A 9,869-nucleotide genomic window follows, 5' to 3' on the forward strand; every position below is an offset into this window, starting at 1 on the left:
ATTTAATTAAAATATTTTTTTCTTGAACACCCTGTATAAATAATTATGTTAATGTTTATATTACTGAGTAGATAATCGCGTAACCTTTTAAATGAGCTAGAAGAGGACCCCTACATCCTATTTAAAAATAAGGGGTGGGGGAAGTGGAAGGAAGGGGGTTGACAAATGATAAATGTATGTACCGTAAAAATGTGTCCCACTTAGATCAAAAATCGACCTGTTTCGTCATTTCCTTAAAATCTAATAAATACTGCCAAATATCGAGGTGGACTGTTTTCTTTGGCCCACTCTATATATGTATGTATATTACCGTCTAATAAAATGTTCCCACTTGAAATTTTTAGATTCCTAACATAGTTTAACTTAAAATCTACCTTTTTCTATTTTGTAAATAAAATTTGAAAGTCATCAAGTAATTGGTTCTAAGTACTTCATCTAAAACTTAAAATTTCTTAATTGATTTGTAGTTAAGTTTTTATTTTTAGTCAAATATTTTTCAACAATTTAGAATAACAGTAAGTAGACACATATTTATGTGAAACATTTTTACAGACCCAGAAGTAAAGTGAATGTTTATATTATTTCTGTTTTATTTTTTTTAATATACTATGGTAAATGTATATTGGACAACAGATACCTAAAATCTTTATTTTTCAATGGAAATTCATGTTTAAATTAAATTCATATTGGAAAATGACAGTAAAAAGAATATAAAATACAATTTCTTATTTAAAAAGCGATGATAGGTACATAATTTTAAAATTCGAACAATATTACCGCTTCATTTAGCATTGCCGGATGAAAATTAAGGTTCCCATATGACGTCACGCGTTCCCCTTCCATGCGTGCGAACATACCGGTTCTCTGTGTACCGTGTGCTGGGGGACCAGGACCCCACTTGGGCTGTAGCGCCATTCGAAAGAGATGGAGAGCGAGTTATAAAAGTTTTAATTTTATCTTTTTTAAGAATGTAAACGAAAGGTTAAAGAAACCTACTTTTTCAATGAAATTGAAATTATTGTACATCGATACTTTTTGAGCAATTACTTGGAAAGATAACTTTTGTGGGGTACTAAAAAATTTAAAATGGCGCAATTTTATTCGGCCTATAGAGTCGTAGTTGGTTAAAGATTGACGGTTAGACCATATTTATTAACTAAACTTTTTGGAAAGCGTTTGAAAATTGTCTGTCGCCAAAGTATGGACTGATGTAATACGCTTATTCAGCTTTTTAGCTGGACTCTCGCCTAGACATAAAAATGACTGATAAGATTTTTTCCTGAATAGACCCAGTGATCGAAAATAATAAACACAAACCGTTTGAGTACAAAAAACGGCGCAGTGCTTAAACTTTATTCAGAAAATATCTGTAAAAGATGTTTTTGTGTCTAGGTTAAATGAAGTAATCTTTACCTCAATCATCATGAAACTAAATTGGATTTCTTCAATGTAAGAATGAGCTCATGACAATACTTTCTCTTACTAACCAGTAATATTTAAACTGGATATAAAATATGACTGATATTTATTGTTGTTTATTTACTGTTAATATTTAGGGGGAGAGCACTCTCTGCTTTTCCAAATATACGGGGAGTAACAAAAATGCAGATCATAAATTAAATCACATATTCTGGGACCAAAAATACTTTAATTGAACCAAACTTACCTTAGTACAAATATGCGCATGAAAAAAATTACAGCCCTTTGAAGTTACAAAATGCAAATCGATTTTTTTCAATAATATATCGAAAACTATTAGTGATTTCTTTGAAAATGGAAATGTGACATTCTTAAGGCTGTTTTATCAGTTGAGGCACAATGCGATTTGAAATGGGCATATCACTTACTTTTCTACACTGCTTACGTCAGACCCACGTGACTCTCTACTTGAAATTGATTTGAAGTAGGGAGTGCCATCTACAATTCGATCTTTACTCAGTGGCGCCGGCGGACAAGTAGTTAAATGACAACAAAATGCATTATTCTCCATTCAAATTAGTTTTGTCGGGAATACCTTTTTAGATTGATTACCGTAGATAATGTTTTAAAAAGAATTATCACATTTTTAGTTTATATCTTAGTAAATATAGTATTGAATAAAAATTTGTGAAACGTGACTGCAAAAAACATCATGGTGTTTATTTATAATAAATTTAAAATAACATAAAAATATTATTATAAAAAATTACAATTTGTTGTCACAAACAAATAACCAATTTCGCAGTTATAGCTTGAAAATGATTTCAAGAAGTTATTTATTTGTTAGAGAAAACTGATATTAGCCTAGTGAAGATTAAACAAAAAATATTTTTATTTATCTATAAAAAATTGGTACCTGCCAAACCATCAAAATAAATTTATCTGGCAAGTATTTCGAGGCGACGCGACCGCACTGTGAGAAAAAAGTCCTTTGAATGGAATCTGTATACATTATTTTAATATATTTATATGTTGCAGTTACATAAGAAAAGTATCCAATTGATGAATAAAACACAAATCGTGGATAGTAGTATAATTTTCTTTCTTATTTTAAAACACCCTGTTTTGTATTTTATTATAGTTGATTTTTTAACCAAGAGGAGTAAACTAAAAAGACAGATTCACACCCAAGAATGTTACTAGAAAACTCAACAAATTCATCTTCTTTTTTCGTTGATCATATCAGCTTTCGATGATAATTCATACATATTATATTATACTAACACATCGCTAAAGAGTTCTAAAAACAAACTGTTTTTATGTAAAAGTAGACTAAAAATCTAAAAATTAAAGGAATAATGCAGAAAACACAAAAAATCACCGATATACTTAATTACCCTATAAAATGACAGAAGTGCCAAAATTTCATAAATGTCATTAGTGTCAAAATTTAATAACAGTGGAGTAAAATTGCCTACGGTTGGACCAATTAGAAACAAGCATTACGGCGCGGTACGTTTGAATCACTCCTCTTGGTTAAAAAACAAACAATAGAAGAAAGTAATCTGAAAATACTTTTGTTATTTAACTACTTAAAATATGTGGCACCATATTTTCAATATAAAAATTTTTCAATTTTGGCAATATTTGCTTCCAAAATTCCGGCTCGGCTTTTATCTGTAATTAGAAAATATTTAAATTAGTTTGTGTAGTCTAGTATGTGCAGGTATCAGTATTAAGTGTACGATAAATAATAATAATAGTAATCATAAAAATATTGTTTGAATAATAATATTTTAAAAATTCTGACATGAAAAAAAAAAGTTTCTAATACGTTTATAAACTAATATAAATATGTACCTTATCAACAATGAAACCCATAGGTTTCCAAACAATAAAGTAGCAATATTTTTTCTGAGCTATTGCTAGCTGTCCTTGAACTTGATAAAAATAATTATCGGTGTGTTTTAATTTAAAAATATTTTCTGCGCGTGTTAGGTATTTAATTTTTTTTAATTTGACAGCTTATTCACTTACATTATTTACTTGACAGGTACAGTTGTAAATACTCGTATATAAATAATAAATACTTGCTGTAGTGCAATTCCCCTCATTTTCCTTGGCCTAGGACGTTTATACTGGGACTCATTTCTTATCTTGTCAACTTATATCACTAAACTAATGTAATACTTAAAAATACGCGTAAACTAAAGAACTTGTAACTTATACCACTAAACTAATAATATGGGTGGGTTGTGATTGCGCGCAGCGGTCAAATACCTCCTGCGGTTCTCTCACTCTATTACCCGTAAGTTAGGTTTGGACCGAAGGGTTAGGTCTTCCTCCTTTCCGACCGCTGTCTGCCCAATAATATATTACTTAAAAATACCCGTAAACTAAAGAACTTTAATGTTTTCAAAATAACTAAGAAAACTGTAAACACTAAGCAAGTTGATGAAGAAAATATAAGAATGAATAACTGGAAATGGATTCTGATTCAAGCGAACTGACCGACTGACCGTACGTTCATGAGATTTGACGTCACGAAGGTGATAACGATGAAACTAAGCGCCAGTGATGAGTGACACGTTTCACTATTAGATTTCAGTATTTTTTAGCAATTTTCTTCAGTTGGAACACGCTTTTCTCGATTATTACTGGACACAGAAAGGTGAAAAAAAATTAACGATTACAGAAAAAAAAACTCTTCCAAGTGATGGGCGTAAAAAGTTTGGTTATAATAGAACGTTAAACAGTATAATCCAATTTTTCAACAGAATTTTCAAAAAAATAAAAAAAAAGTAAAACCATAATTTTAAAGGCAACATAATTTCGAATAACGTGTCCAAATTTCGAGACATTTTGTCGGTAAATAACAGAGAAAACACTGTCCCTAGGTTTTGGTGCACCGTTAAAACAGCCTTAAGACAGGAACATCTTAAAAAATATAACAGTGTCATTTGTTGTTCGGAAGCTATTTCTTTGTGGCATTTTGTAATTAACTATTCTAATTGGGAAATAAGCCACAATATAACTTGAAAAAATAATTTTATTAACGTTTCGACTTCCACATCGGACGTCGTTGTCAAAATAGTGTAATTTGTGCACCCCATAAAAGTTTTATGGGGGTTTCGTTCCCTTAAACCCGTTGTGTACGCTCCAATTAAATTATTATTGTAGTTTAGTTAAATACAATGATTTTAAAACGTTTTTGCCTCTTAGTACTTACAATAATCTTATTTAACCATTTACAAATGTGTGGTGGATTTTACAAATGTTCAAAATATATCGATAAAAACTGGCTTATTGAAAAAGTATTGAGGCAAAAGAGTTTTAAAAACATTTTGTTTAACTAATGGTACCACAATAATAATTTAATTGAAATGTCCACAAAAATTTGGTGGGTTTAAGGGTCGATTTCTCATACCTGCCCTAATCTATGGTTCAGTTTACCGCAGTTCACCGGTGAACTTCGGTTTTGTTTGGAATGCATTTCTCATTGCACGTTCATGTCAGTGCACGTTCTACAGTTTTCGAGAAATGCCAATAGATGGCAAAAGGTAAAAAACTATCGCCATTTTGTACGACCATTTTTATGTTGTCTTTGAATAAAGTTAAATTTAAGTATTTATAGTCAAATAGTCATTTTGATAATTATAAATAAATGTTATAAAAACAAAACTAATGTTATCGTTTATCGTTAGGCTTGATATAATAAAATAGGATATATTTATATTATGACAGAGTTTCGTGTTAATACAACGCATTCGTAATCCATGAAATCATCTGAACTGAGTTCTGAAATCTTTGAACGGCCGAATTCCAGCGTTCAAGCATCGTTCAAGATTAAACTGCCATCGGTTGAACGTGAATTGAGAAAGACGATTTTGACTTTAAACTGAAGTTCACTAAAAGTTCAGGTTAAACTGGAATTGAACTCGATATGAGAAATTGGCCCTTAGGGAACAAAACTTCCATAAAATTTTTATGGTGTACACAAATTTCACTGTTATATTTTTTAAGATGTTCCTGTCTTACTAATGCCACATGTACATTTTCAATAAAAAATCTCTTAATAGTTTTCGGTATTTAGAAAAAATCAATTTCTATTTTGTAACTTCAAAGGGCTGTAATTTTCTTTATCTGCACATTTGTACTAAGGTAAGTTAGGTTCAATCGAACTGTTTTTGGTCACAGTATATGAGATTTATTTTATTTTATTTGTTACACCCTGTAATTGTACATTAAGTATTATTTTCGTCATTTATCAATCAATTTTATGATTTGTCTTTTAGATGTAATATTTTTGTATTTATTAAAGTACTTTTATTTATTATATACACGGTGAGTTTTTAGTGTGACAGTTGGATATTCTGTACCATAATGGAATTGTCGAACAATGTTACACTAAAAACTCACTCTGTATATACAGGGTGGTTCATCTTATTCGCCTCGGTCTCTGTACGGAAAACCACTTGATATTTAAAAAACATTTCTTCACAGAAATATACAGGGCCTTTAATACTACAATCTAAAAATAATGTAAATTATACAGGGTGCTCCAAAAAAGAGTGGTATATCAAAGATATATTTTTTCTTATGGAATGCCCTATATCTGATGACATTACTGAATTGACCTTAAAAAAGTAAGCTATACTTTTATAAGAGTTTCCTATACCTAAATACAGGGTGTTTTGATTTATTTCGATTTTTATGAAAATGTAAGGTTTTAGAAAAAAATAAATATCTACGAATCTAAGAATCAGTAACAAATTCTTTCTTGGATCTTAATAATAGACTATTTAGGATACTTAAACAGATGCTTACTGCAACAAAATTTCTTACAAGGTGGTAAAAATATGAGATTGTTCTATTATCAAATTCAAGCTGTAATAACTTATTTGAAATGGAACACCCTGCATTTTACTAGTCTATCGAGTAGAAAATTTACTTAGCTTTTAATTTATATTAGGGTTTTCTATATCTATCTTTTACAGGGTGGTCAAAATATTAGATTGTTCTATTAACAAATTCAAACTGTAATAACTTACTTATTTTAAATGGAACACCCTGTATCTTACTAGTCTATCGCGTAGAAAATTTACTTGGCTTTCAATTTTTATTAGGGTTTCCTATACCTATCTCCCTTCATTTTTCAAATATTTAAAGATTTCTTAATTTGTAAGCTTTAAAAATTAGAGTTAAGTACAAGTACCTATGTCGTGGTTATGTACAACACATCACCAACACCGGCAATATGCTTAAATATCTTAGTCAAGACACTTTCGTAAATAAAATTCACATTTTTATCATTTAATACACAGAGTGTTCTTATTTTAAATGACATACTCGATATACTATTCTTTATAATGGAAGTTATTTAAAATCTCTTCAATTCCATGTAAACATTCTTAATACACATTATGTTATTCTGTAAATATAAATTCCCTTGTTATTCTGTAAATACCCATTTTTTACATATTTTTGTACAATAGGCTCCTTTTCGTCATAGTAGCCATTGAATTTAATTGTTTGTAATTGCGATTCAAAGATTCAAACAAAAAGTGGTGTTCTTAAATTTACTTAATAACCGTCGGTTTATAATATGGAAAATACTTATACGGAATAAAATATAATTTAAATATCTTCCAGAATACGGCATCTAATATAGGGTATGCAGTTTAATTTAAATATATTCAATGTCACATTCAGGCCAAAATCAACTAAAATAATACAACACTCTTTTTGATTACATGATAACAATGAAAATTTTATTGATGACAGTATTTTGTCTAAGTATATTGCCGGTGTTGGTGGTGTATTGTACATAACCACGACATAGGTACTTAATTCTAATTTTTTAAGCTTACAAATTAGGAAATCTTTAAATATTTAAAAAATGAAGGGAGATAGGTATAGGAAACCCTAATAAGAATTGAAAGCTAAATAAATTTTCTACGCGATAAACTAGTAAGATACAGGGTGTTCCGTTTAAAATAAGTAAGTTATTACAGCTTGAATTTGTTAATAGAACAATCTAATATTTTGACCACCCTGTAAAAAGATAGGTATAGGAAACCCTAATACAAATTGAAAGCTAAGTAAATTTTCTACGCGATAGACTAGTAAGATACAGGGTGTTCCATTTAAAATAAGTAAGTTATTACCTCTTGAATTTGTTAATAAAACAATCTCATATTTTGACCACCCTGTAAGAAACTTTGTTGCAATAAGCATCTGTTAAAGTATGCTAAATAGTCTATTATTAATATTCAAGAAAGAATTTGTTACTGATTCTTAGATTCGTAGATATTTATTTTTTTCTAAAACCTTACATTTTTATAAAAATCGAAATAAATCAAAACACCCTGTATTTAGGTATAGGGAACCCTTATGAAAGTATAGTTTATTTTTTAAGGTCATTCAATAATGTCATTAGATATAGGGCATTCCATAAGAAAAAATATAACTTTGATATACCACTCTTTTTTGGCGCACCCTGTATAATTCACATTATTTTTAGATTGTAGTATTAATGGCCCTGTATATTTCTGTGAAGAACTTTTTTTTAAATATTAAGTGGTTTTCCGTACAGACACCGAGGCGAATAAGATGAACCACCCTGTATATTTTTTGTTTTGTCAAAAAACTGAAATATATAAATATCAAATTAATTTAAATAATTTACGCATGGGATACCATAGGCACATGTACATACATTAAGAATGTATAGTAAACACCCAAGTAATCTATCTTTAGTAGGTCTGAGATGCTTTGTATCCAAGATAAAGCTTATTTCTTGTTTTGAGAGAATTTTATCCAGTAATATACATACTATCCTTTAAGTTTTAGGTTAAGACAGTTTAGTTGTCTTAGACAAAATATATTTTAATATATCGTTTGTTTTAAATGTTGTAATGTTGTATGTTTGCCATTGGTCTTTTATAAATAAATAGTATTGTTATATTTCTGGGCAAAAAAGAACATAACAGTAAAGAAGCACCTGATAAATGTACAAGAAATGATATCGAGTGAAAATACAATAAAATTTCCTTTTACCTCCATCTAAGACATCAAAATCATCTTATTCCACCGTAATTTACATGCTATTCGATATCATATCGAAAAATACATGTTGGTAATGCAATTAATATCAAGGAATGTAATTAAAAAGGCATCTCCAACCGTTGCCTTATCGAAAATAATGTACAAGGGTAATTTAAAAAAAAAAAGGTTCTCTATGCCACTGAGAAAGAGCTGGAAGAAATCTGGCAACACTGCCTTACACATTAACTCTCCCGCTCTCTCACCCTATCAGTTTTTCCTCGATGCATCGCTCAGTGTCGGCCTAGTAGCCTTCAAAGGTGGAGGTCCCGGTCGCTGTTACCGCTAATATGAAATTCATGCTGTGATACGTTTTTTAAATGCAAAATGGATTTTACCTATTAACATTCATCATCAGGTAATCGAAGTTTACGGGTAAAGGTGCATATCTATTCAACATGTTCGCAAACGGGGTAGAGAATTCATTGAAGATCGGAGCGGAAAGCCTTCAGATTCATCGGGAATTTTCGTTCGGCCTTCACTGAATTATCTACACCATTTCTACATGTTAAACAAATGCACTTTTACCCATAAACTTCTATTAAGTAATGTCATGATGAATGTCTTCTTCTTCTTCTTTTATATAGGCAGTACTGCCTGTTTTTCTTCAACGGTGCCTTTCATTCTGCCCCTAAGTTGTCATTCCATCTATTCCTTGGGCGTCCTATACTTCTCCTGCCTAACGGTGACTTGTCCCTGGCTATTCTTATTATCCTTGATTCAGACATTCTGCTTATGTGCTCATTCCACTCTTCTTTTCTGTTCTTTACCCAGGTATTTATATTGTCTACCCCACATATGCGTCTGATTTCCCCAATTCTTACCCTATCCTGTAGTCATTTTCCAGCAATCCTTCTTAAGATCTTCATTTCGTTGGTTTCCAGATGTCTTCGTGTTTTGCTTGTATCTGGTCTTGTTTCGGCCGTGTAAGTCATAACTGGCCTAATAACTGACTTATATATTCGGGCCTTTGTTTCCAATCTTAGGTGTTTGTTTTTCCAAATTGTGTCGTTTAGGCATCCGGCCGTTCTACTGGCTTTAATTATTTGGTGTTTTAGCTCTTCTTCGATATTGTTGTCGGCTGATAGATTAATTCCCAGATATTTGAAAGTAATTACTTATTGTATAATTTGATTGTCTAACTCCAATTTGCATCTTATTGGTTCTTTGGCAATTACTAAGCTTTTTGTTTTTTGGGCTGATATTTTCATATTCATTTCTTTCGTGTTAATGTTGAACTCATGCAATAGTCTTTGTAGGTCGTCTTCGCACTCTGCTACTAACACGGTGTCATCAGCGTAACAGAGTATTTTTATCTCTCTATTGCCTATTTTGTACCCTCTTTT

This window comes from Diabrotica virgifera, chromosome 10 (genome assembly GCF_917563875.1).
Source record: "Diabrotica virgifera virgifera chromosome 10, PGI_DIABVI_V3a".
In the NCBI taxonomy this organism is placed as follows: Eukaryota; Metazoa; Arthropoda; class Insecta; order Coleoptera; family Chrysomelidae; genus Diabrotica; species Diabrotica virgifera.